The sequence below is a fragment of the Lactuca virosa genome, chromosome 1 (assembly GCF_052849685.1).
Source record: "Lactuca virosa cultivar CGN04683 chromosome 1, Lactuca_virosa_CGN04683_v6, whole genome shotgun sequence".
NCBI lineage: Eukaryota > Viridiplantae > Streptophyta > Magnoliopsida > Asterales > Asteraceae > Lactuca > Lactuca virosa.
Window position 1 is genome coordinate 263,022,912 of NC_136426.1, and position 24,585 is coordinate 263,047,496.

At 47.3% G+C, this 24,585-nt stretch overlaps 71 non-coding genes across 71 annotated transcripts; all 71 read left to right on the forward strand.

The window, feature by feature from the left end:
- The first annotated feature begins 41 nt into the window (after positions 1-41).
- Positions 42-160, forward strand: LOC145153456 (5S ribosomal RNA). Its single transcript, XR_013733963.1, has one exon. It is a non-coding gene; the product is annotated as a 5S ribosomal RNA (ribosomal RNA).
- A 231-nt stretch (positions 161-391) lies between these two features.
- Positions 392-510, forward strand: LOC145154280 (5S ribosomal RNA). The gene has a single exon (XR_013734759.1). It is a non-coding gene; the product is annotated as a 5S ribosomal RNA (ribosomal RNA).
- A 230-nt stretch (positions 511-740) lies between these two features.
- On the forward strand, positions 741-859 carry LOC145144419 (5S ribosomal RNA). The gene has a single exon (XR_013725427.1). It is a non-coding gene; the product is annotated as a 5S ribosomal RNA (ribosomal RNA).
- A 229-nt stretch (positions 860-1,088) lies between these two features.
- Positions 1,089-1,207, forward strand: LOC145143956 (5S ribosomal RNA). Its single transcript, XR_013724981.1, has one exon. It is a non-coding gene; the product is annotated as a 5S ribosomal RNA (ribosomal RNA).
- A 230-nt stretch (positions 1,208-1,437) lies between these two features.
- Positions 1,438-1,556, forward strand: LOC145146520 (5S ribosomal RNA). Its single transcript, XR_013727461.1, has one exon. It is a non-coding gene; the product is annotated as a 5S ribosomal RNA (ribosomal RNA).
- Positions 1,557-1,785: 229 nt separating this feature from the next.
- LOC145147142 (5S ribosomal RNA) lies at positions 1,786-1,904 on the forward strand. Its single transcript, XR_013728055.1, has one exon. It is a non-coding gene; the product is annotated as a 5S ribosomal RNA (ribosomal RNA).
- Positions 1,905-2,135: 231 nt separating this feature from the next.
- LOC145145595 (5S ribosomal RNA) lies at positions 2,136-2,254 on the forward strand. Its single transcript, XR_013726560.1, has one exon. It is a non-coding gene; the product is annotated as a 5S ribosomal RNA (ribosomal RNA).
- Positions 2,255-2,485: 231 nt separating this feature from the next.
- LOC145147153 (5S ribosomal RNA) lies at positions 2,486-2,604 on the forward strand. Its single transcript, XR_013728066.1, has one exon. It is a non-coding gene; the product is annotated as a 5S ribosomal RNA (ribosomal RNA).
- Positions 2,605-2,832: 228 nt separating this feature from the next.
- Positions 2,833-2,951, forward strand: LOC145143958 (5S ribosomal RNA). Its single transcript, XR_013724983.1, has one exon. It is a non-coding gene; the product is annotated as a 5S ribosomal RNA (ribosomal RNA).
- Positions 2,952-3,181: 230 nt separating this feature from the next.
- Positions 3,182-3,300, forward strand: LOC145147122 (5S ribosomal RNA). The gene has a single exon (XR_013728036.1). It is a non-coding gene; the product is annotated as a 5S ribosomal RNA (ribosomal RNA).
- A 231-nt stretch (positions 3,301-3,531) lies between these two features.
- LOC145156034 (5S ribosomal RNA) lies at positions 3,532-3,650 on the forward strand. The gene has a single exon (XR_013736460.1). It is a non-coding gene; the product is annotated as a 5S ribosomal RNA (ribosomal RNA).
- A 230-nt stretch (positions 3,651-3,880) lies between these two features.
- On the forward strand, positions 3,881-3,999 carry LOC145155531 (5S ribosomal RNA). Its single transcript, XR_013735967.1, has one exon. It is a non-coding gene; the product is annotated as a 5S ribosomal RNA (ribosomal RNA).
- A 230-nt stretch (positions 4,000-4,229) lies between these two features.
- On the forward strand, positions 4,230-4,348 carry LOC145156035 (5S ribosomal RNA). The gene has a single exon (XR_013736461.1). It is a non-coding gene; the product is annotated as a 5S ribosomal RNA (ribosomal RNA).
- Positions 4,349-4,577: 229 nt separating this feature from the next.
- LOC145155215 (5S ribosomal RNA) lies at positions 4,578-4,696 on the forward strand. Its single transcript, XR_013735667.1, has one exon. It is a non-coding gene; the product is annotated as a 5S ribosomal RNA (ribosomal RNA).
- A 229-nt stretch (positions 4,697-4,925) lies between these two features.
- Positions 4,926-5,044, forward strand: LOC145147165 (5S ribosomal RNA). Its single transcript, XR_013728077.1, has one exon. It is a non-coding gene; the product is annotated as a 5S ribosomal RNA (ribosomal RNA).
- Positions 5,045-5,272: 228 nt separating this feature from the next.
- LOC145154598 (5S ribosomal RNA) lies at positions 5,273-5,391 on the forward strand. The gene has a single exon (XR_013735066.1). It is a non-coding gene; the product is annotated as a 5S ribosomal RNA (ribosomal RNA).
- A 230-nt stretch (positions 5,392-5,621) lies between these two features.
- LOC145144757 (5S ribosomal RNA) lies at positions 5,622-5,740 on the forward strand. Its single transcript, XR_013725760.1, has one exon. It is a non-coding gene; the product is annotated as a 5S ribosomal RNA (ribosomal RNA).
- A 229-nt stretch (positions 5,741-5,969) lies between these two features.
- On the forward strand, positions 5,970-6,088 carry LOC145154569 (5S ribosomal RNA). Its single transcript, XR_013735039.1, has one exon. It is a non-coding gene; the product is annotated as a 5S ribosomal RNA (ribosomal RNA).
- A 229-nt stretch (positions 6,089-6,317) lies between these two features.
- LOC145152611 (5S ribosomal RNA) lies at positions 6,318-6,436 on the forward strand. Its single transcript, XR_013733142.1, has one exon. It is a non-coding gene; the product is annotated as a 5S ribosomal RNA (ribosomal RNA).
- Positions 6,437-6,664: 228 nt separating this feature from the next.
- Positions 6,665-6,783, forward strand: LOC145146334 (5S ribosomal RNA). Its single transcript, XR_013727283.1, has one exon. It is a non-coding gene; the product is annotated as a 5S ribosomal RNA (ribosomal RNA).
- Positions 6,784-7,010: 227 nt separating this feature from the next.
- LOC145153065 (5S ribosomal RNA) lies at positions 7,011-7,129 on the forward strand. Its single transcript, XR_013733593.1, has one exon. It is a non-coding gene; the product is annotated as a 5S ribosomal RNA (ribosomal RNA).
- Positions 7,130-7,358: 229 nt separating this feature from the next.
- Positions 7,359-7,477, forward strand: LOC145143587 (5S ribosomal RNA). The gene has a single exon (XR_013724617.1). It is a non-coding gene; the product is annotated as a 5S ribosomal RNA (ribosomal RNA).
- A 229-nt stretch (positions 7,478-7,706) lies between these two features.
- Positions 7,707-7,825, forward strand: LOC145149457 (5S ribosomal RNA). The gene has a single exon (XR_013730318.1). It is a non-coding gene; the product is annotated as a 5S ribosomal RNA (ribosomal RNA).
- Positions 7,826-8,055: 230 nt separating this feature from the next.
- Positions 8,056-8,174, forward strand: LOC145156068 (5S ribosomal RNA). Its single transcript, XR_013736493.1, has one exon. It is a non-coding gene; the product is annotated as a 5S ribosomal RNA (ribosomal RNA).
- A 232-nt stretch (positions 8,175-8,406) lies between these two features.
- Positions 8,407-8,525, forward strand: LOC145143518 (5S ribosomal RNA). Its single transcript, XR_013724550.1, has one exon. It is a non-coding gene; the product is annotated as a 5S ribosomal RNA (ribosomal RNA).
- A 230-nt stretch (positions 8,526-8,755) lies between these two features.
- LOC145147123 (5S ribosomal RNA) lies at positions 8,756-8,874 on the forward strand. Its single transcript, XR_013728037.1, has one exon. It is a non-coding gene; the product is annotated as a 5S ribosomal RNA (ribosomal RNA).
- Positions 8,875-9,106: 232 nt separating this feature from the next.
- LOC145156037 (5S ribosomal RNA) lies at positions 9,107-9,225 on the forward strand. The gene has a single exon (XR_013736463.1). It is a non-coding gene; the product is annotated as a 5S ribosomal RNA (ribosomal RNA).
- A 228-nt stretch (positions 9,226-9,453) lies between these two features.
- Positions 9,454-9,572, forward strand: LOC145155532 (5S ribosomal RNA). The gene has a single exon (XR_013735968.1). It is a non-coding gene; the product is annotated as a 5S ribosomal RNA (ribosomal RNA).
- A 230-nt stretch (positions 9,573-9,802) lies between these two features.
- On the forward strand, positions 9,803-9,921 carry LOC145156039 (5S ribosomal RNA). Its single transcript, XR_013736464.1, has one exon. It is a non-coding gene; the product is annotated as a 5S ribosomal RNA (ribosomal RNA).
- A 229-nt stretch (positions 9,922-10,150) lies between these two features.
- On the forward strand, positions 10,151-10,269 carry LOC145155216 (5S ribosomal RNA). Its single transcript, XR_013735668.1, has one exon. It is a non-coding gene; the product is annotated as a 5S ribosomal RNA (ribosomal RNA).
- Positions 10,270-10,498: 229 nt separating this feature from the next.
- On the forward strand, positions 10,499-10,617 carry LOC145147176 (5S ribosomal RNA). Its single transcript, XR_013728088.1, has one exon. It is a non-coding gene; the product is annotated as a 5S ribosomal RNA (ribosomal RNA).
- Positions 10,618-10,845: 228 nt separating this feature from the next.
- LOC145154599 (5S ribosomal RNA) lies at positions 10,846-10,964 on the forward strand. The gene has a single exon (XR_013735067.1). It is a non-coding gene; the product is annotated as a 5S ribosomal RNA (ribosomal RNA).
- A 230-nt stretch (positions 10,965-11,194) lies between these two features.
- LOC145144758 (5S ribosomal RNA) lies at positions 11,195-11,313 on the forward strand. Its single transcript, XR_013725761.1, has one exon. It is a non-coding gene; the product is annotated as a 5S ribosomal RNA (ribosomal RNA).
- Positions 11,314-11,542: 229 nt separating this feature from the next.
- LOC145154570 (5S ribosomal RNA) lies at positions 11,543-11,661 on the forward strand. The gene has a single exon (XR_013735040.1). It is a non-coding gene; the product is annotated as a 5S ribosomal RNA (ribosomal RNA).
- A 230-nt stretch (positions 11,662-11,891) lies between these two features.
- LOC145138215 (5S ribosomal RNA) lies at positions 11,892-12,010 on the forward strand. The gene has a single exon (XR_013721403.1). It is a non-coding gene; the product is annotated as a 5S ribosomal RNA (ribosomal RNA).
- A 231-nt stretch (positions 12,011-12,241) lies between these two features.
- Positions 12,242-12,360, forward strand: LOC145147409 (5S ribosomal RNA). Its single transcript, XR_013728314.1, has one exon. It is a non-coding gene; the product is annotated as a 5S ribosomal RNA (ribosomal RNA).
- A 230-nt stretch (positions 12,361-12,590) lies between these two features.
- LOC145147187 (5S ribosomal RNA) lies at positions 12,591-12,709 on the forward strand. Its single transcript, XR_013728099.1, has one exon. It is a non-coding gene; the product is annotated as a 5S ribosomal RNA (ribosomal RNA).
- A 228-nt stretch (positions 12,710-12,937) lies between these two features.
- LOC145154600 (5S ribosomal RNA) lies at positions 12,938-13,056 on the forward strand. Its single transcript, XR_013735068.1, has one exon. It is a non-coding gene; the product is annotated as a 5S ribosomal RNA (ribosomal RNA).
- Positions 13,057-13,286: 230 nt separating this feature from the next.
- On the forward strand, positions 13,287-13,405 carry LOC145144759 (5S ribosomal RNA). Its single transcript, XR_013725762.1, has one exon. It is a non-coding gene; the product is annotated as a 5S ribosomal RNA (ribosomal RNA).
- A 229-nt stretch (positions 13,406-13,634) lies between these two features.
- LOC145154571 (5S ribosomal RNA) lies at positions 13,635-13,753 on the forward strand. The gene has a single exon (XR_013735041.1). It is a non-coding gene; the product is annotated as a 5S ribosomal RNA (ribosomal RNA).
- A 230-nt stretch (positions 13,754-13,983) lies between these two features.
- On the forward strand, positions 13,984-14,102 carry LOC145138222 (5S ribosomal RNA). The gene has a single exon (XR_013721404.1). It is a non-coding gene; the product is annotated as a 5S ribosomal RNA (ribosomal RNA).
- Positions 14,103-14,333: 231 nt separating this feature from the next.
- On the forward strand, positions 14,334-14,452 carry LOC145147410 (5S ribosomal RNA). Its single transcript, XR_013728315.1, has one exon. It is a non-coding gene; the product is annotated as a 5S ribosomal RNA (ribosomal RNA).
- A 230-nt stretch (positions 14,453-14,682) lies between these two features.
- On the forward strand, positions 14,683-14,801 carry LOC145152613 (5S ribosomal RNA). The gene has a single exon (XR_013733143.1). It is a non-coding gene; the product is annotated as a 5S ribosomal RNA (ribosomal RNA).
- A 228-nt stretch (positions 14,802-15,029) lies between these two features.
- On the forward strand, positions 15,030-15,148 carry LOC145146335 (5S ribosomal RNA). Its single transcript, XR_013727284.1, has one exon. It is a non-coding gene; the product is annotated as a 5S ribosomal RNA (ribosomal RNA).
- A 227-nt stretch (positions 15,149-15,375) lies between these two features.
- On the forward strand, positions 15,376-15,494 carry LOC145153066 (5S ribosomal RNA). The gene has a single exon (XR_013733594.1). It is a non-coding gene; the product is annotated as a 5S ribosomal RNA (ribosomal RNA).
- A 231-nt stretch (positions 15,495-15,725) lies between these two features.
- Positions 15,726-15,844, forward strand: LOC145143519 (5S ribosomal RNA). Its single transcript, XR_013724552.1, has one exon. It is a non-coding gene; the product is annotated as a 5S ribosomal RNA (ribosomal RNA).
- Positions 15,845-16,073: 229 nt separating this feature from the next.
- Positions 16,074-16,192, forward strand: LOC145145079 (5S ribosomal RNA). The gene has a single exon (XR_013726070.1). It is a non-coding gene; the product is annotated as a 5S ribosomal RNA (ribosomal RNA).
- A 230-nt stretch (positions 16,193-16,422) lies between these two features.
- On the forward strand, positions 16,423-16,541 carry LOC145145357 (5S ribosomal RNA). The gene has a single exon (XR_013726334.1). It is a non-coding gene; the product is annotated as a 5S ribosomal RNA (ribosomal RNA).
- A 226-nt stretch (positions 16,542-16,767) lies between these two features.
- Positions 16,768-16,886, forward strand: LOC145153067 (5S ribosomal RNA). Its single transcript, XR_013733595.1, has one exon. It is a non-coding gene; the product is annotated as a 5S ribosomal RNA (ribosomal RNA).
- Positions 16,887-17,114: 228 nt separating this feature from the next.
- LOC145143959 (5S ribosomal RNA) lies at positions 17,115-17,233 on the forward strand. Its single transcript, XR_013724984.1, has one exon. It is a non-coding gene; the product is annotated as a 5S ribosomal RNA (ribosomal RNA).
- A 224-nt stretch (positions 17,234-17,457) lies between these two features.
- LOC145138697 (5S ribosomal RNA) lies at positions 17,458-17,576 on the forward strand. Its single transcript, XR_013721667.1, has one exon. It is a non-coding gene; the product is annotated as a 5S ribosomal RNA (ribosomal RNA).
- A 230-nt stretch (positions 17,577-17,806) lies between these two features.
- Positions 17,807-17,925, forward strand: LOC145147200 (5S ribosomal RNA). Its single transcript, XR_013728111.1, has one exon. It is a non-coding gene; the product is annotated as a 5S ribosomal RNA (ribosomal RNA).
- A 232-nt stretch (positions 17,926-18,157) lies between these two features.
- On the forward strand, positions 18,158-18,276 carry LOC145143960 (5S ribosomal RNA). The gene has a single exon (XR_013724985.1). It is a non-coding gene; the product is annotated as a 5S ribosomal RNA (ribosomal RNA).
- Positions 18,277-18,505: 229 nt separating this feature from the next.
- On the forward strand, positions 18,506-18,624 carry LOC145143961 (5S ribosomal RNA). Its single transcript, XR_013724986.1, has one exon. It is a non-coding gene; the product is annotated as a 5S ribosomal RNA (ribosomal RNA).
- A 230-nt stretch (positions 18,625-18,854) lies between these two features.
- LOC145145241 (5S ribosomal RNA) lies at positions 18,855-18,973 on the forward strand. Its single transcript, XR_013726225.1, has one exon. It is a non-coding gene; the product is annotated as a 5S ribosomal RNA (ribosomal RNA).
- A 230-nt stretch (positions 18,974-19,203) lies between these two features.
- Positions 19,204-19,322, forward strand: LOC145147212 (5S ribosomal RNA). The gene has a single exon (XR_013728122.1). It is a non-coding gene; the product is annotated as a 5S ribosomal RNA (ribosomal RNA).
- Positions 19,323-19,553: 231 nt separating this feature from the next.
- On the forward strand, positions 19,554-19,672 carry LOC145143962 (5S ribosomal RNA). Its single transcript, XR_013724987.1, has one exon. It is a non-coding gene; the product is annotated as a 5S ribosomal RNA (ribosomal RNA).
- A 229-nt stretch (positions 19,673-19,901) lies between these two features.
- Positions 19,902-20,020, forward strand: LOC145147224 (5S ribosomal RNA). Its single transcript, XR_013728133.1, has one exon. It is a non-coding gene; the product is annotated as a 5S ribosomal RNA (ribosomal RNA).
- A 226-nt stretch (positions 20,021-20,246) lies between these two features.
- On the forward strand, positions 20,247-20,365 carry LOC145153068 (5S ribosomal RNA). Its single transcript, XR_013733596.1, has one exon. It is a non-coding gene; the product is annotated as a 5S ribosomal RNA (ribosomal RNA).
- A 229-nt stretch (positions 20,366-20,594) lies between these two features.
- Positions 20,595-20,713, forward strand: LOC145143963 (5S ribosomal RNA). The gene has a single exon (XR_013724988.1). It is a non-coding gene; the product is annotated as a 5S ribosomal RNA (ribosomal RNA).
- Positions 20,714-20,941: 228 nt separating this feature from the next.
- On the forward strand, positions 20,942-21,060 carry LOC145147235 (5S ribosomal RNA). The gene has a single exon (XR_013728144.1). It is a non-coding gene; the product is annotated as a 5S ribosomal RNA (ribosomal RNA).
- Positions 21,061-21,280: 220 nt separating this feature from the next.
- On the forward strand, positions 21,281-21,399 carry LOC145153980 (5S ribosomal RNA). Its single transcript, XR_013734468.1, has one exon. It is a non-coding gene; the product is annotated as a 5S ribosomal RNA (ribosomal RNA).
- A 229-nt stretch (positions 21,400-21,628) lies between these two features.
- Positions 21,629-21,747, forward strand: LOC145145522 (5S ribosomal RNA). Its single transcript, XR_013726490.1, has one exon. It is a non-coding gene; the product is annotated as a 5S ribosomal RNA (ribosomal RNA).
- A 228-nt stretch (positions 21,748-21,975) lies between these two features.
- On the forward strand, positions 21,976-22,094 carry LOC145148352 (5S ribosomal RNA). The gene has a single exon (XR_013729240.1). It is a non-coding gene; the product is annotated as a 5S ribosomal RNA (ribosomal RNA).
- A 229-nt stretch (positions 22,095-22,323) lies between these two features.
- LOC145147247 (5S ribosomal RNA) lies at positions 22,324-22,442 on the forward strand. Its single transcript, XR_013728155.1, has one exon. It is a non-coding gene; the product is annotated as a 5S ribosomal RNA (ribosomal RNA).
- A 226-nt stretch (positions 22,443-22,668) lies between these two features.
- Positions 22,669-22,787, forward strand: LOC145147928 (5S ribosomal RNA). Its single transcript, XR_013728828.1, has one exon. It is a non-coding gene; the product is annotated as a 5S ribosomal RNA (ribosomal RNA).
- A 228-nt stretch (positions 22,788-23,015) lies between these two features.
- Positions 23,016-23,134, forward strand: LOC145156040 (5S ribosomal RNA). Its single transcript, XR_013736465.1, has one exon. It is a non-coding gene; the product is annotated as a 5S ribosomal RNA (ribosomal RNA).
- Positions 23,135-23,363: 229 nt separating this feature from the next.
- On the forward strand, positions 23,364-23,482 carry LOC145143964 (5S ribosomal RNA). Its single transcript, XR_013724989.1, has one exon. It is a non-coding gene; the product is annotated as a 5S ribosomal RNA (ribosomal RNA).
- A 230-nt stretch (positions 23,483-23,712) lies between these two features.
- Positions 23,713-23,831, forward strand: LOC145146521 (5S ribosomal RNA). The gene has a single exon (XR_013727462.1). It is a non-coding gene; the product is annotated as a 5S ribosomal RNA (ribosomal RNA).
- Positions 23,832-24,060: 229 nt separating this feature from the next.
- On the forward strand, positions 24,061-24,179 carry LOC145147259 (5S ribosomal RNA). Its single transcript, XR_013728167.1, has one exon. It is a non-coding gene; the product is annotated as a 5S ribosomal RNA (ribosomal RNA).
- A 229-nt stretch (positions 24,180-24,408) lies between these two features.
- LOC145143965 (5S ribosomal RNA) lies at positions 24,409-24,527 on the forward strand. The gene has a single exon (XR_013724990.1). It is a non-coding gene; the product is annotated as a 5S ribosomal RNA (ribosomal RNA).
- Positions 24,528-24,585: the final 58 nt, after the last annotated feature.

Genomic DNA, 24,585 nt, shown 5'->3' on the forward strand with positions numbered 1-24,585 from the left:
GTCTTTTAAGACATACAAGCAATAAGCATGGATTGTATTTCGGGTGCGATCATACCAGCACTAATGCACCGGATCCCATCAGAACTCCGCAGTTAAGCGTGCTTGGGCGAGAGTAGTACTAGGATGGGTGACCCCTTGGGAAGTCCTCGTGTTGCACCCCCCTTTTTCGTTGTCCGTTTGCGTTTTTTTAGATTTTACGTGCGGTTTTTTTTTTGTTTTTTTTTTCTTTCTTGCTATTTCTATGCTCGGGTGGCCTCCGTTTCATGGTTCATGGTCTTCGTATTTTTGGAACGGAACAGATCGGTCACGTGGGTCCCACGCCTCGCGTACGAAAACAAAGGAGGTTCTGCGTCTTTTAAGACATACAAGCAATAAGCATGGATAGTATTTCGGGTGCGATCATACCAGCATTAATGCACCGGATCCCATCAGAACTCCGCAGTTAAGCGTGCTTGGGCGAGAGTAGTACTAGGATGGGTGACCCCCTGGGAAGTCCTCGTGTTGCACCCCCCTTTTTCGTTGTCCGTTTGCGTTTTTTTAGATTTTACGTGCGGTTTTTTTTTGTTTTTTTTTTCTTTCTTGCTATTTCTATGCTCGGGTGGCCTCCGCTTCATGGTTCATGGTCTTCGTATTTTTGGAACGGAGCCGATCGGTCACGTGGGTCCCACGCCTCGCGTACGAAAACAAAGGAGGTTCTGCGTCTTTTAAGACATACAAGCAATAAGCATGGATAGTATTTCGGGTGCGATCATACCAGCACTAATGCACCGGATCCTATCAGAACTCCGCAGTTAAGTGTGCTTGGGCGAGAGTAGTACTAGGATGGGTGACCCCCTGGGAAGTCCTCGTGTTGCACCCCCCTTTTTCGTTGTCCGTTTGCGTTTTTTTAGATTTTACGTGCGGTTTTTTTTTGTTTTTTTTTCTTTCTTGCTATTTCTATGCTCGGGTGGCCTCCGCTTCATGGTTGATGGTTGTCGTATTTTTGGAACGGAGCCGATCGGTCACGTGGGTCCCACGCCTCGCGTACGAAAACAAAGGAGTTTCTGCGTCTTTTAAGACATACAAGCAATAAGCATGGATAGTATTTTGGGTGCGATCATACCAGCACTAATGCACCGAATCCCATCAGAACTCCGCAGTTAAGCGTGCTTGGGCGAGAGTAGTACTAGGATGGGTGACCCCCTGGGAAGTCCTCGTGTTGCACCCCCCTTTTTCGTTGTCCGTTTGCGTTTTTTTAGATTTTACGTGCGGTTTTTTTTTTCTTTTTTTTTCTTTCTTGCTATTTCTATGCTCGGGTGACCTCCGTTTCATGGTTCATGGTCTTCGTATTTTTGGAACGGAGCCGATCGGTCACGTGGGTCCCACGCCTCGCGTACGAAAACAAAGGAGGTTCTGCGTCTTTTAAGACATACAAGCAATAAGCATGGATAGTATTTCGGGTGCGATCATACCAGCACTAATGCACCGGATCCTATCAGAACTCCGCAGTTAAGCGTACTTGGGCGAGAGTAGTACTAGGATGGGTGACCCCCTGGGAAGTCCTCGTGTTGCACCCCCCTTTTTCGTTGTCCGTTTGCGTTTTTTTAGATTTTACGTGCGGTTTTTTTTTGTTTTTTTTTCTTTCTTGCTATTTCTATGCTCGGGTGGCCTCCGCTTCATGGTTGATGGTTTTCGTATTTTTGGAACGGAGCCGATCGGTCACGTGGGTCCCACGCCTCGCGTACGAAAACAAAGGAGGTTCTCCGTCTTTTAAGACATACAAGCAATAAGCATGGATAGTATTTCGGGTGCGATCATACCAGCACTAATGCACCGGATCCCATCAGAACTCCGCAGTTAAGCGTGCTTGGGCGAGAGTAGTACTAGGATGGGTGACCCCCTGGGAAGTCCTCGTGTTGCACCCCCCTTTTTCGTTGTCCGTTTGCGTTTTTTTAGATTTTACGTGCGGTTTTTTTTTTGTTTTTTTTTTCTTTCTTGCTATTTCTATGCTCGGGTGGCCTCCGTTTCATGGTTCATGGTCTTCGTATTTTTGGAACGGAGCCGATCGGTCACGTGGGTCCCACGCCTCGCGTACGAAAACAAAGGAGGTTCTCCGTCTTTTAAGACATACAAGCAATAAGCATGGATAGTATTTCGGGTGCGATCATACCAGCACTAATGCACCGGATCACATCAGAACTCCGCAGTTAAGCATGCTTGGGCGAGAGTAGTACTAGGATGGGTGACCCCCTGGGAAGTCCTCGTGTTGCACCCCCCTTTTTCGTTGTCCGTTTGCGTTTTTTTAGATTTTACGTGCGGTTTTTTTTTTGTTTTTTTTTTCTTTCTTGCTATTTCTATGCTCGGGTGCCCTCCGTTTCATGGTTCATGGTCTTCGTATTTTTGGAACGGAACCGATCGGTCACGTAGGTCCCACGCCTCGCGTACGAAAACAAAGGAGGTTCTGTGTCTTTTAAGACATACAAGCAATAAGCATGGACAGTATTTCGGGTGCGATCATACCAGCACTAATGCACCGGATCCCATCAGAACTCCGCAGTTAAGCGTGCTTGGGCGAGAGTAGTACTAGGATGGGTGACCCCCTGGGAAGTCCTCGTGTTGCACCCCCTTTTTCGTTGTCCGTTTGCGTTTTTTTAGATTTTACGTGCGGTTTTTTTTTGTTTTTTTTTCTTTCTTGCTATTTCTATGCTCGGGTGGCCTCCGCTTCATGGTTGATGGTCTTCGTATTTTTGGAACGGAGCTGATCGGTCACGTGGGTCCCACGCCTCGCGTACGAAAACAAAGGAGTTTCTGCGTCTTTTAAGACATACAAGCAATAAGCATGGATAGTATTTTGGGTGCGATCATACCAGCACTAATGCACCGAATCCCATCAGAACTCCGCAGTTAAGCGTGCTTGGGCGAGAGTAGTACTAGGATGGGTGACCCCCTGGGAAGTCCTCGTGTTGCACCCCCCTTTTTCGTTGTCCGTTTGCGTTTTTTTAGATTTTACGTGCGGTTTTTTTTTTGTTTTTTTTTCTTTCTTGCTATTTCTATGCTCGGGTGGCCTCCGTTTCATGGTTCATGGTCTTCGTATTTTTGGAACAGAGCCGATCGGTCACGTGGGTCCCACGCCTCGCGTACGAAAACAAAGGAGGTTCTGCGTCTTTTAAGACATACAAGCAATAAGCATGGATAGTATTTCGGGTGCGATCATACCAGCACTAATGCACCGGATCCTATCAGAACTCCGCAGTTAAGCGTACTTGGGCGAGAGTAGTACTAGGATGGGTGACCCCTTGGGAAGTCCTCGTGTTGCACCCCCCTTTTTCGTTGTCCGTTTGCGTTTTTTTAGATTTTACGTGCGGTTTTTTTTTTGTTTTTTTTTTCTTTCTTGCTATTTCTATGCTCGGGTGGCCTCCGCTTCATGGTTGATGGTTTTCGTATTTTTGGAACGGAGCCGATCGGTCACGTGGGTTCCACGCCTCGCGTACGAAAACAAAGGAGGTTCTGCGTCTTTTAAGACATACAAGCAATAAGCATGGATAGTATTTCGGGTGCGATCATACCAGCACTAATGCACCGGATCCCATCAGAACTTCGCAGTTAAGCGTGCTTGGGCGAGAGTAGTACTAGGATGGGTGACCCCCTGGGAAGTCCTCGTGTTGCACCCCCTTTTTTCGTTGTCCGTTTGCGTTTTTTTAGATTTTACGTGCGGTTTTTTTTTTTGTTTTTTTTCTTTCTTGCTATTTCTATGCTCGGGTGGCCTCCGTTTCATGGTTCATGGTCTTCGTATTTTTGGAACGGAGCCGATCGGTCACGTGGGTCCCACGCCTCGCGTACGAAAACAAAGGAGGTTCTGCGTCTTTTAAGACATACAAGCAATAAGCATGGATAGTATTTCGGGTGCGATCATACCAGCACTAATGCACCGGAACCCATCAGAACTCCGCAGTTAAGCGTGCTTGGGCGAGAGTAGTACTAGGATGGGTGACCCCCTGGGAAGTCCTCGTGTTGCACCCCCCTTTTTCGTTGTCTGTTTGCGTTTTTTTAGATTTTACGTGCGGTTTTTTTTTTGTTTTTTTTTCTTTCTTGCTATTTCTATGCTCGGGTGGCCTCCGCTTCATGGTTGATGGTTTTCGTATTTTTGGAACGGAGCCGATCGGTCACGTGGGTTCCACGCCTCGCGTACGAAAACAAAGGAGGTTCTGCGTCTTTTAAGACATACAAGCAATAAGCATGGATAGTATTTCGGGTGCGATCATACCAGCACTAATGCACCGGATCCCATCAGAACTTCGCAGTTAAGCGTGCTTGGGCGAGAGTAGTACTAGGATGGGTGACCCCCTGGGAAGTCCTCGTGTTGCACCCCCTTTTTTCGTTGTCCGTTTGCGTTTTTTTAGATTTTACGTGCGGTTTTTTTTTTGTTTTTTTTCTTTCTTGCTATTTCTATGCTCGGGTGGCCTCCGTTTCATGGTTCATGGTCTTCGTATTTTTGGAACGGAGCCGATCGGTCACGTGGGTCCCACGCCTCGCGTACGAAAACAAAGGAGGTTCTGCGTCTTTTAAGACATACAAACAATAAGCATGGATAGTATTTCGGGTGCGATCATACCAGCACTAATGCACCGGATCCCATCAGAACTCCGCAGTTAAGCGTGTTTGGGCGAGAGTAGTACTAGGATGGGTGACCCCCTGGGAAGTCCTCGTGTTGCACCCCCCTTTTTCGTTGTCCGTTTGCGTTTTTTTAGATTTTACGTGCGGTTTTTTTTTGTTTTTTTTTCTTTCTTGCTATTTCTATGCTCGGGTGGCCTCCGCTTCATGGTTCATGGTCTTCGTATTTTTGGAACGGAGCCGATCGGTCACGTGGGTCCCACGCCTCGCGTACGAAAACAAAGGAGGTTCTGCGTCTTTTAAGACATACAAGCAATAAGCATGGATTGTATTTCGGGTGCGATCATACCAGCACTAATGCACCGGATCCCATCAGAACTCCGCAGTTAAGCGTGCTTGGGCGAGAGTAGTACTAGGATGGGTGACCCCCTGGGAAGTCCTCGTGTTGCACCCCCCCTTTTTCGTTGTCCGTTTGCGTTTTTTTAGATTTTACGTGCGGTTTTTTTTTTGTTTTTTTTTTCTTGCTATTTCTATGCTCGGGTGGCCTCCGCTTCATGGTTCATGGTCTTCGTATTTTTGGAACGGAGCCGATCGGTCACGTGGGTCCCACGCCTCGCGTACGAAAACAAAGGAGGTTCTGTGTCTTTTAAGACATACAAGCACTAAGCATGGACAGTATTTCGGGTGTGATCATACCAGCACTAATGCACCGGATCCCATCAGAACTCCGCAGTTAAGCGTGCTTGGGCGAGAGTAGTACTAGGATGGGTGACCCCATGGGAAGTCCTCGTGTTGCACCCCCCTTTTTCGTTGTCCGTTTGCGTTTTTTTAGATTTTACGTGCGGTTTTTTTTTTGTTTTTTTTTCTTTCTTGCTATTTCTATGCTCGGGTGGCCTCCGCTTCATGGTTGATGGTCTTCGTATTTTTGGAACGGAGCTGATCGGTCACGTGGGTCCCACGCCTCGCGTACGAAAACAAAGGAGTTTCTGCGTCTTTTAAGACATACAAGCAATAAGCATGGATAGTATTTTGGGTGCGATCATACCAGCACTAATGCACCGGATCCCATCAGAACTCCGCAGTTTAGCGTGCTTGGGCGAGAGTAGTACTAGGATGGGTGACCCCCTGAGAAGTCCTCGTGTTGCACCCCCCTTTTTCGTTGTCCGTTTGCGTTTTTTTAGATTTTACGTGCGGTTTTTTTTTGTTTTTTTTTCTTTCTTGCTATTTCTATGCTCGGGTGGCCTCCGCTTCATGGTTGATGGTCTTCGTATTTTTGGAACGGAGCTGATCGGTCACGTGGGTCCCACGCCTCGCGTACGAAAACAAAGGAGTTTCTGCGTCTTTTAAGACATACAAGCAATAAGCATGGATAGTATTTTGGGTGCGATCATACCAGCACTAATGCACTGGATCCCATCAGAACTCCGCAGTTAAGCGTGCTTGGGCGAGAGTAGTACTAGGATGGGTGACCCCCTGGGAAGTCCTCGTGTTGCACCCCCCTTTTTCGTTGTCCGTTTGCGTTTTTTTAGATTTTACGTGCGGTTTTTTTTTGTTTTTTTTTCTTTCTTGCTATTTCTATGCTCGGGTGGCCTCCGTTTCATGGTTCATGGTCTTCGTATTTTTGGAACGGAGCCGATCGGTCACGTGGGTCCCACGTCTCGCGTACGAAAACAAAGGAGGTTCTGCGTCTTTTAAGACATACAAGCAATAAGCATGGATAGTATTTCGGGTGCGATCATACCAGCACTAATGCACCGGATCCCATCAGAACTCCGCAGTTAAGCGTGCTTGGGCGAGAGTAGTACTAGGATGGGTGACCCCCTGGGAAGTCCTCGTGTTGCACCCTCCTTTTTCGTTGTCCGTTTGCGTTTTTTTAGATTTTACGTGCGGTTTTTTTTTGTTTTTTTTCTTTCTTGCTATTTCTATGCTCGGGTGGCCTCCGCTTCATGGTTGATGGTTTTCGTATTTTTGGAACGGAGCCGATCGGTCACGTGGGTTCCACGCCTCGCGTACGAAAACAAAGGAGGTTCTGCGTCTTTTAAGACATAAAAGCAATAAGCATGGATAGTATTTCGGGTGCGATCATACCAGCACTAATGCACCGGATCCCATCAAAACTCCGCAGTTAAGCGTGCGTGGGCGAGAGTAGTACTAGGATGGGTGACCCCCTGGGAAGTCCTCGTGTTGCACCCCCACTTTTTCGTTGTCCGTTTGCGTTTTTTTAGATTTTACGTGCGGTTTTTTTTTGTTTTTTTTTTCTTGCTATTTCTATGCTCGGGTGGCCTCCGTTTCATGGTTCATGGTCTTCGTATTTTTGGAACGGAGCCGATCGGTCACGTGGGTCCCACGTCTCGCGTACGAAAACAAAGGAGGTTCTGTGTCTTTTAAGACATACAAGCAATAAGCATGGACAGTATTTCGGGTGCGATCATACCAGCACTAATGCACCGGATCCCATCAGAACTCCGCAGTTAAGCGTGCTTGGGCGAGAGTAGTACTAGGATGGGTGACCCCATGGGAAGTCCTCGTGTTGCACCCCCCTTTTTCGTTGTCCGTTTGCGTTTTTTTAGATTTTACGTGCGGTTTTTTTTTGTTTTTTTTTCTTTCTTGCTATTTCTATGCTCGGGTGGCCTCCGCTTCATGGTTGATGGTCTTCGTATTTTTGGAACGGAGCTGATCGGTCACGTGGGTCCCACGCCTCGCGTACGAAAACAAAGGAGTTTCTGCGTCTTTTAAGACATACAAGCAATAAGCATGGATAGTATTTTGGGTGCGATCATACCAGCACTAATGCACCGGATCCCATCAGAACTCCGCAGTTTAGCGTGCTTGGGCGAGAGTAGTACTAGGATGGGTGACCCCCTGGGAAGTCCTCGTGTTGCACCCCCCTTTTTCGTTGTCCGTTTGCGTTTTTTTAGATTTTACGTGCGGTTTTTTTTTGTTTTTTTTTCTTTCTTGCTATTTCTATGCTCGGGTGGCCTCCGCTTCATGGTTGATGGTCTTCGTATTTTTGGAACGGAGCTGATCGGTCACGTGGGTCCCACGCCTCGCGTACGAAAACAAAGGAGTTTTTGCGTCTTTTAAGACATACAAGCAATAAGCATGGATAGTATTTTGGGTGCGATCATACCAGCACTAATGCACCGGATCCTATCAGAACTGCGCAGTTAAGCGTGCTTGGGCGAGAGTAGTACTAGGATGGGTGACCCCCTGGGAAGTCCTCGTGTTGCACCCGCCTTTTTCGTTGTCCGTTTGCGTTTTTTTAGATTTTACGTGCGGTTTTTTTTTGTTTTTTTTTTCTTTCTTGCTATTTCTATGCTCGGGTGGCCTCCGTTTCATGGTTCATGGTCTTCGTATTTTTGGAACGGAGCCGATCGGTCACGTGGGTCCCACGCCGCGCGTACGAAAACAAAGGAGGTTCTGCGTCTTTTAAGACATACAAGCAATAAGCATGGATAGTATTTCGGGTGCGATCATACCAGCACTAATGCACCGGATCCCATCAGAACTCCGCAGTTAAGCGTGCTTGGGCGAGAGTAGTACTAGTATGGGTGACCCCATGGGAAGTCCTCGTGTTGCACCCCCCTTTTTCGTTGTCCGTTTGCGTTTTTTTAGATTTTACGTGCGGTTTTTTTTTTTGTTTTTTTTTTCTTTCTTGCTATTTCTATGCTCGGGTGGCCTCCGTTTCATGGTTCATGGTCTTCGTATTTTTGGAACGGAGCCGATCGGTCACGTGGGTCCCACGTCTCGCGTACGAAAACAAAGGAGGTTCTGCGTCTTTTAAGAAATACAAGCAATAAGCATGGATAGTATTTCGGGTGCGATCATACCAGCACTAATGCATCGGATCCCATCAGAACTCCGCAGTTAAGCGTGCTTGGGCGAGAGTAGTACTAGGATGGGTGACCCCCTGGGAAGTACTCGTGTTGCACCCCCCTTTTTCGTTGTCCGTTTGCGTTTTTTTAGATTTTACGTGCGGTTTTTTTTTTGTTTTTTTTTCTTTCTTGCTATTTCTATGCTCGGGTGGCCTCCGTTTCATGGTTCACGGTCTTCGTATTTTTGGAACAGAGCCGATCGGTCACGTGGGTCCCACGCCTCGCGTACGAAAACAAAGGAGGTTCTGCGTCTTTTAAGACATACAAGCAATAAGCATGGATAGTATTTCGGGTGCGATCATACCAGCACTAATGCACCGGATCCTATCAGAACTCCGCAGTTAAGCGTACTTGGGCGAGAGTAGTACTAGGATGGGTGACCCCTTGGGAAGTCCTCGTGTTGCACCCCCCTTTTTCGTTGTCCGTTTGCGTTTTTTTAGATTTTACGTGCGGTTTTTTTTTTTGTTTTTTTTTTCTTTCTTGCTATTTCTATGCTCGGGTGGCCTCCGCTTCATGGTTGATGGTTTTCGTATTTTTGGAACGGAGCCGATCGGTCACGTGGGTTCCACGCCTCGCGTACGAAAACAAAGGAGGTTCTGCGTCTTTTAAGACATACAAGCAATAAGCATGGATAGTATTTCGGGTGCGATCATACCAGCACTAATGCACCGGATCCCATCAGAACTTCGCAGTTAAGCGTGCTTGGGCGAGAGTAGTACTAGGATGGGTGACCCCCTGGGAAGTCCTCGTGTTGCACCCCTTTTTTCGTTGTCCGTTTGCGTTTTTTTAGATTTTACGTGCGGTTTTTTTTTTGTTTTTTTTCTTTCTTGCTATTTCTATGCTCGGGTGGCCTCCGTTTCATGGTTCATGGTCTTCGTATTTTTGGAACGGAGCCGATCGGTCACGTGGGTCCCACGCCTCGCGTACGAAAACAAAGGAGGTTCTGCGTCTTTTAAGACATACAAGCAATAAGCATGGATAGTATTTCGGGTGCGATCATACCAGCACTAATGCACCGGAACCCATCAGAACTCCGCAGTTAAGCGTGCTTGGGCGAGAGTAGTACTAGGATGGGTGACCCCCTGGGAAGTCCTCGTGTTGCACCCCCCTTTTTCGTTGTCTGTTTGCGTTTTTTTAGATTTTACGTGCGGTTTTTTTTTTGTTTTTTTTTCTTTCTTGCTATTTCTATGCTCGGGTGGCCTCCGCTTCATGGTTGATGGTTTTCGTATTTTTGGAACGGAGCCGATCGGTCACGTGGGTTCCACGCCTCGCGTACGAAAACAAAGGAGGTTCTGCGTCTTTTAAGACATACAAGCAATAAGCATGGATAGTATTTCGGGTGCGATCATACCAGCACTAATGCACCGGATCCCATCAGAACTTCGCAGTTAAGCGTGCTTGGGCGAGAGTAGTACTAGGATGGGTGACCCCCTGGGAAGTCCTCGTGTTGCACCCCCTTTTTTCGTTGTCCGTTTGCGTTTTTTTAGATTTTACGTGCGGTTTTTTTTTTGTTTTTTTTCTTTCTTGCTATTTCTATGCTCGGGTGGCCTCCGTTTCATGGTTCATGGTCTTCGTATTTTTGGAACGGAGCCGATCGGTCACGTGGGTCCCACGCCTCGCGTACGAAAACAAAGGAGGTTCTGCGTCTTTTAAGACATACAAACAATAAGCATGGATAGTATTTCGGGTGCGATCATACCAGCACTAATGCACCGGATCCCATCAGAACTCCGCAGTTAAGCGTGTTTGGGCGAGAGTAGTACTAGGATGGGTGACCCCCTGGGAAGTCCTCGTGTTGCACCCCCCTTTTTCGTTGTCCGTTTGCGTTTTTTTAGATTTTACGTGCGGTTTTTTTTTGTTTTTTTTTCTTTCTTGCTATTTCTATGCTCGGGTGGCCTCCGCTTCATGGTTCATGGTCTTCGTATTTTTGGAACGGAGCCGATCGGTCACGTGGGTCCCACGCCTCGCGTACGAAAACAAAGGAGGTTCTGCGTCTTTTAAGACATACAAGCAATAAGCATGGATTGTATTTCGGGTGCGATCATACCAGCACTAATGCACCGGATCCCATCAGAACTCCGCAGTTAAGCGTGCTTGGGCGAGAGTAGTACTAGGATGGGTGACCCCCTGGGAAGTCCTCGTGTTGCACCCCCCCTTTTTCGTTGTCCGTTTGCGTTTTTTTAGATTTTACGTGCGGTTTTTTTTTTGTTTTTTTTTTCTTGCTATTTCTATGCTCGGGTGGCCTCCGCTTCATGGTTCATGGTCTTCGTATTTTTGGAACGGAGCCGATCGGTCACGTGGGTCCCACGCCTCGCGTACGAAAACAAAGGAGGTTCTGTGTCTTTTAAGACATACAAGCACTAAGCATGGACAGTATTTCGGGTGTGATCATACCAGCACTAATGCACCGGATCCCATCAGAACTCCGCAGTTAAGCGTGCTTGGGCGAGAGTAGTACTAGGATGGGTGACCCCATGGGAAGTCCTCGTGTTGCACCCCCCTTTTTCGTTGTCCGTTTGCGTTTTTTTAGATTTTACGTGCGGTTTTTATTTTGTTTTTTTTTCTTTCTTGCTATTTCTATGCTCGGGTGGCCTCCGCTTCATGGTTGATGGTCTTCGTATTTTTGGAACGGAGCTGATCGGTCACGTGGGTCCCACGCCTCGCGTACGAAAACAAAGGAGTTTCTGCGTCTTTTAAGACATACAAGCAATAAGCATGGATAGTATTTTGGGTGCGATCATACCAGCACTAATGCACCGGATCCCATCAGAACTCCGCAGTTTAGCGTGCTTGGGCGAGAGTAGTACTAGGATGGGTGACCCCCTGAGAAGTCCTCGTGTTGCACCCCCCTTTTTCGTTGTCCGTTTGCGTTTTTTTAGATTTTACGTGCGGTTTTTTTTTGTTTTTTTTTCTTTCTTGCTATTTCTATGCTCGGGTGGCCTCCGCTTCATGGTTGATGGTCTTCGTATTTTTGGAACGGAGCTGATCGGTCACGTGGGTCCCACGCCTCGCGTACGAAAACAAAGGAGTTTCTGCGTCTTTTAAGACATACAAGCAATAAGCATGGATAGTATTTTGGGTGCGATCATACCAGCACTAATGCACTGGATCCCATCAGAACTCCGCAGTTAAGCGTGCTTGGGCGAGAGTAGTACTAGGATGGGTGACCCCCTGGGAAGTCCTCGTGTTGCACCCCCCTTTTTCGTTGTCCGTTTGCGTTTTTTTAGATTTTACGTGCGGTTTTTTTTTGTTTTTTTTTTCTTTCTTGCTATTTCTATGCTCGGGTGGCCTCCGTTTCATGGTTCATGGTCTTCGTATTTTTGGAACGGAGCCGATCGGTCACGTGGGTCCCACGCCTCGCGTACGAAAACAAAGGAGGTTCTGCGTCTTTTAAGACATACAAGCAATAAGCATGGATAGTATTTCGGGTGCGATCATACCAGCACTAATGCACCGGATCCTATCAGAACTCCGCAGTTAAGCGTGCTTGGGCGAGAGTAGTACTAGGATGGGTGACCCCCTGGGAAGTCCTCGTGTTGCACCCCCCTTTTTCGTTGTCCGTTTGCGTTTTTTTAGATTTTACGTGCGGTTTTTTTTTGTTTTTTTTTTTCTTTCTTGCTATTTCTATGCTCGGGTGGCCTCCGCTTCATGGTTGATGGTTTTCGTATTTTTGGAACGGAGCCGATCGGTCACGTGGGTCCCACGCCTCGCGTACGAAAACAAAGGAGGTTCTGTGTCTTTTAAGACATACAAGCAATAAGCATGGACATTATTTCGGGTGCGATCATACCAGCACTAATGCATCGGATCCCATCAGAACTCCGCAGTTAAGCGTGCTTGGGCGAGAGTAGTACTAGGATGAGTGACCCCATGGGAAGTCCTCGTGTTGCACCCCCCTTTTTCGTTGTCCGTTTGCGTTTTTTTAGATTTTACGTGCGGTTTTTTTTTTGTTTTTTTTTCTTTCTTGCTATTTCTATGCTCGGGTGGCCTCCGTTTCATGGTTCATGGTCTTCGTATTTTTGGAACGGAGCCGATCGGTCACGTGGGTCCCACGTCTCGCGTACGAAAACAAAGGAGGTTCTGCGTCTTTTAAGACATACAAGCAATAAGCATGGATTGTATTTCGGGTGCGATCATACCAGCACTAATGCACCGGATCCCATCAGAACTCCGCAGTTAAGCGTGCTTGGGCGAGAGTAGTACTAGGATGGGTGACCCCCTGGGAAGTCCTCGTGTTGCACCCCCCCTTTTTCGTTGTCCGTTTGCGTTTTTTTAGATTTTACGTGCGGTTTTTTTTTTGTTTTTTTTTTCTTGCTATTTCTATGCTCGGGTGGCCTCCGCTTCATGGTTCATGGTCTTCGTATTTTTGGAACGGAGCCGATCGGTCACGTGGGTCCCACGCCTCGCGTACGAAAACAAAGGAGGTTCTGTGTCTTTTAAGACATACAAGCACTAAGCATGGACAGTATTTCGGGTGTGATCATACCAGCACTAATGCACCGGATCCCATCAGAACTCCGCAGTTAAGCGTGCTTGGGCGAGAGTAGTACTAGGATGGGTGACCCCATGGGAAGTCCTCGTGTTGCACCCCCCTTTTTCGTTGTCCGTTTGCGTTTTTTTAGATTTTACGTGCGGTTTTTATTTTGTTTTTTTTTCTTTCTTGCTATTTCTATGCTCGGGTGGCCTCCGCTTCATGGTTGATGGTCTTCGTATTTTTGGAACGGAGCTGATCGGTCACGTGGGTCCCACGCCTCGCGTACGAAAACAAAGGAGTTTCTGCGTCTTTTAAGACATACAAGCAATAAGCATGGATAGTATTTTGGGTGCGATCATACCAGCACTAATGCACCGGATCCCATCAGAACTCCGCAGTTTAGCGTGCTTGGGCGAGAGTAGTACTAGGATGGGTGACCCCCTGAGAAGTCCTCGTGTTGCACCCCCCTTTTTCGTTGTCCGTTTGCGTTTTTTTAGATTTTACGTGCGGTTTTTTTTTGTTTTTTTTTCTTTCTTGCTATTTCTATGCTCGGGTGGCCTCCGCTTCATGGTTGATGGTCTTCGTATTTTTGGAACGGAGCTGATCGGTCACGTGGGTCCCACGCCTCGCGTACGAAAACAAAGGAGTTTCTGCGTCTTTTAAGACATACAAGCAATAAGCATGGATAGTATTTTGGGTGCGATCATACCAGCACTAATGCACTGGATCCCATCAGAACTCCGCAGTTAAGCGTGCTTGGGCGAGAGTAGTACTAGGATGGGTGACCCCCTGGGAAGTCCTCGTGTTGCACCCCCCTTTTTCGTTGTCCGTTTGCGTTTTTTTAGATTTTACGTGCGGTTTTTTTTTGTTTTTTTTTTCTTTCTTGCTATTTCTATGCTCGGGTGGCCTCCGTTTCATGGTTCATGGTCTTCGTATTTTTGGAACGGAGCCGATCGGTCACGTGGGTCCCACGCCTCGCGTACGAAAACAAAGGAGGTTCTGCGTCTTTTAAGACATACAAGCAATAAGCATGGATAGTATTTCGGGTGCGATCATACCAGCACTAATGCACCGGATCCTATCAGAACTCCGCAGTTAAGCGTGCTTGGGCGAGAGTAGTACTAGGATGGGTGACCCCCTGGGAAGTCCTCGTGTTGCACCCCCCTTTTTCGTTGTCCGTTTGCGTTTTTTTAGATTTTACGTGCGGTTTTTTTTTGTTTTTTTTTTTCTTTCTTGCTATTTCTATGCTCGGGTGGCCTCCGCTTCATGGTTGATGGTTTTCGTATTTTTGGAACGGAGCCGATCGGTCACGTGGGTCCCACGCCTCGCGTACGAAAACAAAGGAGGTTCTGTGTCTTTTAAGACATACAAGCAATAAGCATGGACATTATTTCGGGTGCGATCATACCAGCACTAATGCATCGGATCCCATCAGAACTCCGCAGTTAAGCGTGCTTGGGCGAGAGTAGTACTAGGATGAGTGACCCCATGGGAAGTCCTCGTGTTGCACCCCCCTTTTTCGTTGTCCGTTTGCGTTTTTTTAGATTTTACGTGCGGTTTTTTTTTTGTTTTTTTTTCTTTCTTGCTATTTCTATGCTCGGGTGGCCTCCGTTTCATGGTTCATGGTCTTCGTATTTTTGGAACGGAGCCGATCGGTCACGTGGGTCCCACGTCTCGCGTACGAAAACAAAGGAGGTTCTGCGTCTTTTAAGACATACAAGCAATAAGCATGGATAGTATTTCGGGTGCGATCATACCAGCACTAATGCACCGGATCCCATCAGAACTCCGCAGTTAAGCGTGCTTGGGCGAGAGTAGTACTAGGATGGGTGACCCCCTGGGAAGTCCTCGTGTTGCACCCTCCTTTTTCGTTGTCCGTTTGCGTTTTTTTAGATTTTACGTGCGGTTTTTTTTTGTTTTTTTTCTTTCTTGCTATTTCTATGCTCGGGTGGCCTCCGCTTCATGGTTGATGGTTTTCGTATTTTTGGAACGGAGCCGATCGGTCACGTGGGTTCCACGCCTCGCGTACGAAAACAAAGGAGGTTCTGCGTCTTTTAAGACATAAAAGCAATAAGCATGGATAGTATTTCGGGTGCGATCATACCAGCACTAATGCACCGGATCCCATCAAAACTCCGCAGTTAAGCGTGCGTGGGCGAGAGTAGTACTAGGATGGGTGACCCCCTGGGAAGTCCTCGTGTTGCACCCCCACTTTTTCGTTGTCCGTTTGCGTTTTTTTAGATTTTACGTGCGGTTTTTTTTTGTTTTTTTTTTCTTGCTATTTCTATGCTCGGGTGGACTCCGTTTCATGGTTCATGGTCTTCGTATTTTTGGAACGGAGCCGATCGGTCACGTGGGTCCCACGTCTCGCGTACGAAAACAAAGGAGGTTCTGTGTCTTTTAAGACATACAAGCAATAAGCATGGACAGTATTTCGGGTGCGATCATACCAGCACTAATGCACCGGATCCCATCAGAACTCCGCAGTTAAGCGTGCTTGGGCGAGAGTAGTACTAGGATGGGTGACCCCATGGGAAGTCCTCGTGTTGCACCCCCCTTTTTCGTTGTCCGTTTGCGTTTTTTTAGATTTTACGTGCGGTTTTTTTTTTGTTTTTTTTTTCTTTCTTGCTATTTCTATGCTCGGGTGGCCTCCGTTTCATGGTTCATGGTCTTCGTATTTTTGGAACGGAGCCGATCGGTCACGTGGGTCCCACGTCTCGCGTACGAAAACAAAGGAGGTTCTGCGTCTTTTAAGAAATACAAGCAATAAGCATGGATAGTATTTCGGGTGCGATCATACCAGCACTAATGCATCGGATCCCATCAGAACTCCGCAGTTAAGCGTGCTTGGGCGAGAGTAGTACTAGGATGGGTGACCCCCTGGGAAGTACTCGTGTTGCACCCCCCTTTTTCGTTGTCCGTTTGCGTTTTTTTAGATTTTACGTGCGGTTTTTTTTTGTTTTTTTTTCTTTCTTGCTATTTCTATGCTCGGGTGGCCTCCGCTTCATGGTTCATGGTCTTCGTATTTTTGGAACGGAGCCGATCGGTCACGTGGGTCCCACGCCTCGCGTACGAAAACAAAGGAGGTTCTGCGTCTTTTAAGACATACAAGCAATAAGCATGGATAGTATTTCGGGTGCGATCATACCAGCACTAATGCACTGGATCCTATCAGAACTCCGCAGTTAAGCGTGCTTGGGCGAGAGTAGTACTAGGATGGGTGACCCCCTGGGAAGTCCTCGTGTTGCACCCCCCCTTTTTCGTTGTCCGTTTGCGTTTTTTTAGATTTTACGTGCGGTTTTTTTTTGTTTTTTTTTCTTTCTTGCTATTTCTATGCTCGGGTGGCCTCCGCTTCATGGTTGATGGTTTTCGTATTTTTGGAACGGAGCCGATCGGTCACGTGGGTCCCACGCCTCGCGTACGAAAACAAAGGAGGTTCTGTGTCTTTTAAGACATACAAGCAATAAGCATGGACATTATTTCGGGTGCGATCATACCACCACTAATGCACCGGATCCCATCAGAACTCCGCAGTTAAGCGTGCTTGGGCGAGAGTAGTACTAGGATGGGTGACCCCATGGGAAGTCCTCGTGTTGCACCCCCCTTTTTCGTTGTCCGTTTGCGTTTTTTTAGATTTTACGTGCGGTTTTTTTTTGTTTTTTTTTTCTTGCTATTTCTATGCTCGGGTGGCCTCCGTTTCATGGTTCATGGTCTTCGTATTTTTGGAACGGAGCCGATCGGTCACGTGGGTCCCACGCCTCGCGTACGAAAACAAAGGAGGTTCTGTGTCTTTTAAGACATACAAGCAATAAGCATGGACAGTATTTCGGGTGCGATCATACCAGCACTAATGCACCGGATCCCATCAGAACTCCGCAGTTAAGCGTGCTTGGGCGAGAGTAGTACTAGGATGGGTGACCCCATGGGAAGTCCTCGTGTTGCACCCCCTTTTTCGTTGTCCGTTTGCGTTTTTTTAGATTTTACGTGCGGTTTTTTTTGTTTTTTTTTTCTTTCTTGCTATTTCTATGCTCGGGTGGCCTCCGCTTCATGGTTGATGGTCTTCGTATTTTTGGAACGGAGCTGATCGGTCACGTGGGTCCCACGCCTCGCGTACGAAAACAAAGGAGTTTCTGCGTCTTTTAAGACATACAAGCAATAAGCATGGATAGTATTTTGGGTGCGATCATACCAGCACTAATGCACCGAATCCCATCAGAACTCCGCAGTTAAGCGTGCTTGGGCGAGAGTAGTACTAGGATGGGTGACCCCCTGGGAAGTCCTCGTGTTGCACCCCCCTTTTTCGTTGTCCGTTTGCGTTTTTTTAGATTTTACGTGCGGTTTTTTTTTTTTTTCTTTCTTGCTATTTCTATGCTCGGGTGGCCTCCGTTTCATGGTTCATGGTCTTCGTATTTTTGGAACGGAGCCGATCGGTCACGTGGGTCCCACGCCTCGCGTACGAAAACAAAGGAGGTTCTGCGTCTTTTAAGACATACAAGCAATAAGCATGGATAGTATTTCGGGTGCGATCATACCAGCACTAATGCACCGGATCCCATCAGAACTCCGCAGTTAAGCGTGCTTGGGCGAGAGTAGTACTACGATGGGTGACCCCCTGGGAAGTCCTCGAGTTGCACCCCCCTTTTTCGTTGTCCGTTTGCGTTTTTTTAGATTTTACGTGCGTTTTTTTTTTGTTTTTTTTTTCTTTCTTGCTATTTCTATGCTCGGGTGGCCTCCGTTTCATGGTTCATGGTCTTCGTATTTTTGGAACGGAGCCGATCGGTCACGTGGGTCCCACGCCTCGCGTACGAAAACAAAGGAGGTTCTCCGTCTTTTTAGACATACAAGCAATAAGCATGGATAGTATTTCGGGTGCGATCATACCAGCACTAATGCACCGGATCCCATCAGAACTCCGCAGTTAAGCGTGCTTGGGCGAGAGTAGTACTAGGATGGGTGACCCCCTGGGAAGTCCTCGTGTTGCACCCCCCTTTTTCGTTGTCCGTTTGCGTTTTTTTAGATTTTACGTGCGGTTTTTTTTTTTGTTTTTTTTTTCTTTCTTGCTATTTCTATGCTCGGGTGGCCTCCGTTTCATGGTTCATGGTCTTCGTATTTTTGGAACGGAACCGATCGGTCACGTGGGTCCCACGCCTCGCGTACGAAAACAAAGGAGGTTCTGCGTCTTTTAAGACATACAAGCAATAAGCATGGATAGTATTTTGGGTGCGATCATACCAGCACTAATGCACCGAATCCCATCAGAACTCCGCAGTTAAGCGTGCTTGGGCGAGAGTAGTACTAGGATGGGTGACCCCCTGGGAAGTCCTCGTGTTGCACCCCCCTTTTTCGTTGTCCGTTTGCGTTTTTTTAGATTTTACGTGCGGTTTTTTTTTGTTTTTTTTTCTTTCTTGCTATTTCTATGCTCGGGTGGCCTCCGCTTCATGGTTGATGGTCTTCGTATTTTTGGAACGGAGCTGATCGGTCACGTGGGTCCCACGCCTCGCGTACGAAAACAAAGGAGTTTCTGCGTCTTTTAAGACATACAAGCAATAAGCATGGATAGTATTTTGGGTGCGATCATACCAGCACTAATGCACCGAATCCCATCAGAACTCCGCAGTTAAGCGTGCTTGGGCGAGAGTAGTACTAGGATGGGTGACCCCCTGGGAAGTCCTCGTGTTGCACCCCCCTTTTTCGTTGTCCGTTTGCGTTTTTTTAGATTTTACGTGCGGTTTTTTTTTGTTTTTTTTTTCTTTCTTGCTATTTCTATGCTCGGGTGGCCTCCGTTTCATGGTTCATGGTCTTCGTATTTTTGGAACGGGGCCGATCGGTCACGTGGGTCCCACGCCTCGCGTACGAAAACAAAGGAGGTTCTGCGTCTTTTAAGACATACAAGCAATAAGCATGGATAGTATTTCGGGTGCGATCATACCAGCACTAATGCATCGGATCCCATCAGAACTCCGCAGTTAAGCGTGCTTGGGCGAGAGTAGTACTAGGATGGGTGACCCCCTGGGAAGTCCTCGAGTTGCACCCCCCTTTTTCGTTGTCCGTTTGCGTTTTTTTAGATTTTACGTGCGTTTTTTTTTTGTTTTTTTTTTCTTTCTTGCTATTTCTATGCTCGGGTGGCCTCCGTTTCATGGTTCATGGTCTTCGTATTTTTGGAACGGAGCCGATCGGTCACGTGGGTCCCACGCCTCGCGTACGAAAACAAAGGAGGTTCTCCGTCTTTTTAGACATACAAGCAATAAGCATGGATAGTATTTCGGGTGCGATCATACCAGCACTAATGCACCGGATCCCATCAGAACTCCGCAGTTAAGCGTGCTTGGGCGAGAGTAGTACTAGGATGGGTGACCCCCTGGGAAGTCCTCGTGTTGCACCCCCGTTTTTCGTTGTCCGTTTGCGTTTTTTTAGATTTTACGTGCGGTTTTTTTTTTGTTTTTTTTTTCTTTCTTGCTATTTCTATGCTCGGGTGGCCTCCGTTTCATGGTTCATGGTCTTCGTATTTTTGGAACGGAACCGATCGGTCACGTGGGTCCCACGCCTCGCGTACGAAAACAAAGGAGGTTCTGCGTCTTTTAAGACATACAAGCAATAAGCATGGATAGTATTTTGGGTGCGATCATACCAGCACTAATGCACCGAATCCCATCAGAACTCCGCAGTTAAGCGTGCTTGGGCGAGAGTAGTACTAGGATGGGTGACCCCCTGGGAAGTCCTCGTGTTGCACCCCCCTTTTTCGTTGTCCGTTTGCGTTTTTTTAGATTTTACGTGCGGTTTTTTTTTGTTTTTTTTTCTTTCTTGCTATTTCTATGCTCGGGTGGCCTCCATTTCATGGTTCATGGTCTTCGTATTTTTGGAACGGAGCCGATCGGTCACGTGGGTCCCACGCCTCGCGTACGAAAACAAAGGAGGTTCTGCGTCTTTTAAGACATACAAGCAATAAGCATGGATAGTATTTCGGGTGCGATCATACCAGCACTAATGCACCGGATCCCATCAGAACTCCGCAGTTAAGCGTGCTTGGGCGAGAGTAGTACTAGGATGGGTGACCCCCTGGGAAGTCCTCGTGTTGCACCCCCCTTTTTCGTTGTCCGTTTGCGTTTTTTTAGATTTTACGTGCGGTTTTTTTTTGTTTTTTTTTTCTTGCTATTTCTATGCTCGGGTGGCCTCCGTTTCATGGTTCATGGTCTTCGTATTTTTGGAACGGAGCCGATCGGTCACGTGGGTCCCATGCCTCGCGTACGAAAACAAAGGAGGTTCTGTGTCTTTTAAGACATACAAGCAATAAGCATGGACAGTATTTCGGGTGCGATCATACCAGCACTAATGCACCGGATCCCATCAGAACTCCGCAGTTAAGCGTGCTTGGGCGAGAGTAGTACTAGGATGGGTGACCCCATGGGAAGTCCTCGTGTTGCACCCCCTTTTTCGTTGTCCGTTTGCGTTTTTTTAGATTTTACGTGCGGTTTTTTTTTGTTTTTTTTTTCTTTCTTGCTATTTCTATGCTCGGGTGGCCTCCGCTTCATGGTTGATGGTCTTCGTATTTTTGGAACGGAGCTGATCGGTCACGTGGGTCCCACGCCTCGCGTACGAAAACAAAGGAGTTTCTGCGTCTTTTAAGACATACAAGCAATAAGCATGGATAGTATTTTGGGTGCGATCATACCAGCACTAATGCACCGAATCCCATCAGAACTCCGCAGTTAAGCGTGCTTGGGCGAGAGTAGTACTAGGATGGGTGACCCCCTGGGAAGTCCTCGTGTTGCACCCCCCTTTTTCGTTGTCCGTTTGCGTTTTTTTAGATTTTACGTGCGGTTTTTTTTGTTTTTTTTTCTTTCTTGCTATTTCTATGCTCGGGTGGCCTCCGTTTCATGGTTCATGGTCTTCGTATTTTTGGAACGGAGCCGATCGGTCACGTGGGTCCCACGCCTCGCGTACGAAAACAAAGGAGGTTCTGCGTCTTTTAAGACATACAAGCAATAAGCATGGATAGTATTTCGGGTGCGATCATACCAGCACTAATGCACCGGATCCCATCAGAACTCCGCAGTTAAGCGTGCTTGGGCGAGAGTAGTACTAGGATGGGTGACCCCCTGGGAAGTCCTCGTGTTGCACCCCCCTTTTTCGTTGTCCGTTTGCGTTTTTTTAGATTTTACGTGCGGTTTTTTTTTTCTTTCTTGCTATTTCTATGCTCGGGTGGCCTCCGTTTCATGGTTCATGGTCTTCGTATTTTTGGAACGGAGCCGATCGGTCACGTGGGTCCCACGCCTCGCGTACGAAAACAAAGGAGGTTCTCCGTCTTTTAAGACATACAAGCAATAAGCATGGATAGTATTTCGGGTGTGATCATACCAGCACTAATGCACCGGATCCCATCAGAACTCCGCAGTTAAGCGTGCTTGGGCGAGAGTAGTACTAGGATGGGTGACCCCCTGGGAAGTCCTCGTGTTGCACCCCCCTTTTTCGTTGTCCGTTTGCGTTTTTTTAGATTTTACGTGCGGTTTTTTTTTTGTTTTTTTTCTTTCTTGCTATTTCTATGCTCGGGTGGCCTCCGTTTCATGGTTCATGGTCTTCGTATTTTTGGAACGGAACCGATCGGTCACGTGGGTCCCACGCCTCGCGTACGAAAACAAAGGAGGTTCTGCGTCTTTTAAGACATACAAGCAATAAGCATGGATAGTATTTCGGGTGCGATCATACCAGCACTAATGCACCGGATCCCATCAGAACTCCGCAGGTAAGCGTGCTTGGGTGAGAGTAGTACTAGGATGGGTGACCCCCTGGGAAGTCCTCGTGTTGCACCCCCCTTTTTCGTTGTCTGTTTGCGTTTTTTTAGATTTTACGTGCGGTTTTTTTTTGTTTTTTTTCTTTCTTGCTATTTCTATGCTCGGGTGGCCTCCGCTTCATGGTTGATGGTTTTCGTATTTTTGGAACGGAGCCGATCGGTCACGTGGGTTCCACGCCTCGCGTACGAAAACAAAGGAGGTTCTGCGTCTTTTAAGACATACAAGCAATAAGCATGGATAGTATTTCGGGTGCGATCATACCAGCACTAATGTACCGGATCCCATCAAAACTTCGCAGTTAAGCGTGCTTGGGCGAGAGTAGTACTAGGATGGGTGACCCCCTGGGAAGTCCTCGTGTTGCACCCCCTTTTTTCGTTGTCCGTTTGCGTTTTTTTAGATTTTACGTGCGGTTTTTTTTTTGTTTTTTTTCTTTCTTGCTATTTCTATGCTCGGGTGGCCTCCGTTTCATGGTTCATGGTCTTCGTATTTTTGGAACGGAGCCGATCGGTCACGTGGGTCCCACGCCTCGCGTACGAAAACAAAGGAGGTTCTGCGTCTTTTAAGACATACAAGCAATAAGCATGGATAGTATTTCGGGTGCGATCATACCAGCACTAATGCACCGGATCCCATCAGAACTCCGCAGTTAAGCGTGCTTGGGCGAGAGTAGTACTAGGATGGGTGACCCCCTGGGAAGTCCTCGTGTTGCACCCCCCTTTTTCGTTGTCCGTTTGCGTTTTTTTAGATTTTACGTGCGGTTTTTTTTTGTTTTTTTTTTCTTGCTATTTCTATGCTCGGGTGGCCTCCGCTTCATGGTTGATGGTTTTCGTATTTTTGGAACGGAGCCGATCGGTCACGTGGGTCCCACGCCTCGCGTACAAAAACAAAGGAGGTTCTGCGTCTTTTAAGACATACAAGCAATAAGCATGGATAGTATTTCGGGTGCGATCATACCAGCACTAATGCACCGGATCCCATCAGAACTCCGCAGTTAAGCGTGCTTGGGCGATAGTACTACTAGGATGGGTGACCCCCTGGGAAGTCCTCGTGTTGCACCCCCCTTTTTCGTTGTCTGTTTGCGTTTTTTTAGATTTTACGTGCGGTTTTTTTTTGTTTTTTTTCTTTCTTGCTATTTCTATGCTCGGGTGGCCTCCGCTTCATGGTTGATGGTTTTCGTATTTTTGGAACGGAGCCGATCGGTCACGTGGGTTCCACGCCTCGCGTACGAAAACAAAGGAGGTTCTGCGTCTTTTAAGACATACAAGCAATAAGCATTGATAGTATTTCGGGTGCGATCATACCAGCACTAATGCACCGGATCCCATCAGAACTTCGCAGTTAAGCGTGCTTGGGCGAGAGTAGTACTAGGATGGGTGACCCCCTGGGAAGTCCTCGTGTTGCACCCCCTTTTTTCGTTGTCCGTTTGCGTTTTTTTAGATTTTACGTGCGGTTTTTTTTTGTTTTTTTTTCTTTCTTGCTATTTCTATGCTCGGGTGGCCTCCGCTTCATGGTTGATGGTCTTCGTATTTTTGGAACGGAGCTGATCGGTCACGTGGGTCCCACGCCTCGCGTACGAAAACAAAGGAGTTTCTGCGTCTTTTAAGACATACAAGCAATAAGCATGGATAGTATTTTGGGTGCGATCATACCAGCACTAATGCACCGAATCCCATCAGAACTCCGCAGTTAAGCGTGCTTGGGCGAGAGTAGTACTAGGATGGGTGACCCCCTGGGAAGTCCTCGTGTTGCACCCCCCTTTTTCGTTGTCCGTTTGCGTTTTTTTAGATTTTACGTGCGGTTTTTTTTTTGTTTTTTTTTCTTTCTTGCTATTTCTATGCTCGGGTGGCCTCCGTTTCATGGTTCATGGTCTTCGTATTTTTGGAACGGAGCCGATCGGTCACGTGGGTCCCACGCCTCGCGTACGAAAACAAAGGAGGTTCTGCGTCTTTTAAGACATATAAGCAATAAGCATGGATAGTATTTCGGGTGCGATCATACCAGCACTAATGCACCGGATCCTATCAGAACTCCGCAGTTAAGCGTACTTGGGCGAGAGTAGTACTAGGATGGGTGACCCCCTGGGAAGTCCTCGTGTTGCACCCCCCTTTTTCGTTGTCCGTTTGCGTTTTTTTAGATTTTACGTGCGGTTTTTTTTTGTTTTTTTTTCTTTCTTGCTATTTCTATGCTCGGGTGGCCTCCGCTTCATGGTTGATGGTTTTCGTATTTTTGGAACGGAGCCGATCGGTCACGTGGGTCCCACGCCTCGCGTACGAAAACAAAGGAGGTTCTCCGTCTTTTAAGACATACAAGCAATAAGCATGGATAGTATTTCGGGTGCGATCATACCAGCACTAATGCACCGGATCCCATCAGAACTCCGCAGTTAAGCGTGCTTGGGCGAGAGTAGTACTAGGATGGGTGACCCCCTGGGAAGTCCTCGTGTTGCACCCCCTTTTTCGTTGTCCGTTTGCGTTTTTTTAGATTTTACGTGCGGTTTTTTTTTGTTTTTTTTTTCTTTCTTGCTATTTCTATGCTCGGGTGGCCTCCGCTTCATGGTTGATGGTCTTCGTATTTTTGGAACGGAGCTGATCGGTCACGTGGGTCCCACGCCTCGCGTACGAAAACAAAGGAGTTTCTGCGTCTTTTAAGACATACAAGCAATAAGCATGGATAGTATTTTGGGTGCGATCATACCAGCACTAATGCACCGAATCCCATCAGAACTCCGCAGTTAAGCGTGCTTGGGCGAGAGTAGTACTAGGATGGGTGACCCCCTGGGAAGTCCTCGTGTTGCACCCCCCTTTTTCGTTGTCCGTTTGCGTTTTTTTAGATTTTACGTGCGGTTTTTTTTTGTTTT